The following is a 1,008-nucleotide window of genomic DNA, read 5'->3' as shown; positions in this document are numbered from 1 at the left end:
GGGGAGCTCAGGGCTGGGGTACCAGGGGGCTGCGGGTCGGGAGTGAGTGGCACCGGCAGAGTGGGGTGGGGGGAGCTCAGGGCTGGGGTACCAGGGGGCTGCGGGTCGGGAGTGAGGGGCACCGGCAGAGTGGGGTGGGGGGAGCTCAGGGCTGGGGTACCAGGGGGCTGCGGGTCGGGAGTGAGGGGCACCGGCACAGCTGGGGGGGTCCCAGTCTCTCCCAGAGGGCTGAGCCCCGGCTGACCCTCCCCCCCACAGGGAAGACCCCCCAGCTATACTCCCACAGCCTGACCAGCCTGTACGAGCAGAGCAAGAGGGAGCAGCGCCCCGGCGTCCACATCGCCCCCCACCGGCTGCTGCCCAGGTACTGCCGCGCCCCGGGGCAGGGCTGGGGGGGGGACAAACCCCTCCCTTCCGTGGGGGACTGGGGTAGGATTGGGGGGGGGGCTATGGGCAGACCCCAGGACCCACATCCCTGCATGGCCAGCTCCCAGCCCCGCCGCGTCCTAGAGCGGGCGAGATCCCCGGTGCCCAGCGGCTGGTGCCCCCCGGGGGCCCCTCAGGCTCCCCCCCCCTCAGCCGGCTGCGCTCTGCTCCACAGGAAAAACGCCACCTCCACGAAGATCCCCGACACCAAGGGCTGCCGGGCCTGCTGTGTGGGTGAGTAAACCCCCCCCCGGGGCCCCCTGTACCCCCCGGACCCCTCTGTGCCCCCCAAATTGCCCGGACCCCCCTGTGGCCCCCAGGCCTCCCTGCACTGCCCCTGACCCCCCTGTGGCCCACAAATCCCCCAGACCCGCCTGTGCCCCCCAAACTGCCTGGACCCCCTGCACTCCCTGGACTCCCCTGTGCCCCCCATGCCCCCCTGGACACCTGCTCCTCCCCGGACACTCGCTCCCCACAGCATGGGGCCCCCAGACCTCCCTGTACCGCCTGGACCCCCGCAACCCGCAGCCACCAACCCCCCTGCGCCCCCAGATCCCCTCTCCCCACAGCACGGGCCTCCCG

The 1,008-nt window shown here is 73.2% G+C and overlaps 1 long non-coding RNA gene across 1 annotated transcript in view; it reads left to right on the top strand.

The window, feature by feature from the left end:
* Positions 1–654, top strand: part of LOC112123801 — an 886-nt gene extending 232 nt beyond the window's left edge. Inside the window, exons 2-3 of the long non-coding RNA XR_003899964.1 lie at positions 259–364; positions 602–654. This is a non-coding gene — a long non-coding RNA (uncharacterized LOC112123801). The remainder of the gene's footprint in view (positions 1–258; positions 365–601) is intronic.
* Positions 655–1,008: the final 354 nt, after the last annotated feature.

The sequence above is a fragment of the Terrapene carolina genome, unplaced genomic scaffold (assembly GCF_002925995.2).
Source record: "Terrapene carolina triunguis isolate 2854851 unplaced genomic scaffold, T_m_triunguis-2.0 Scaffold23750, whole genome shotgun sequence".
Classification (NCBI taxonomy): Eukaryota; Metazoa; Chordata; order Testudines; family Emydidae; genus Terrapene; species Terrapene triunguis.
This window is presented reverse-complemented; position numbering and strand designations above follow the sequence as displayed.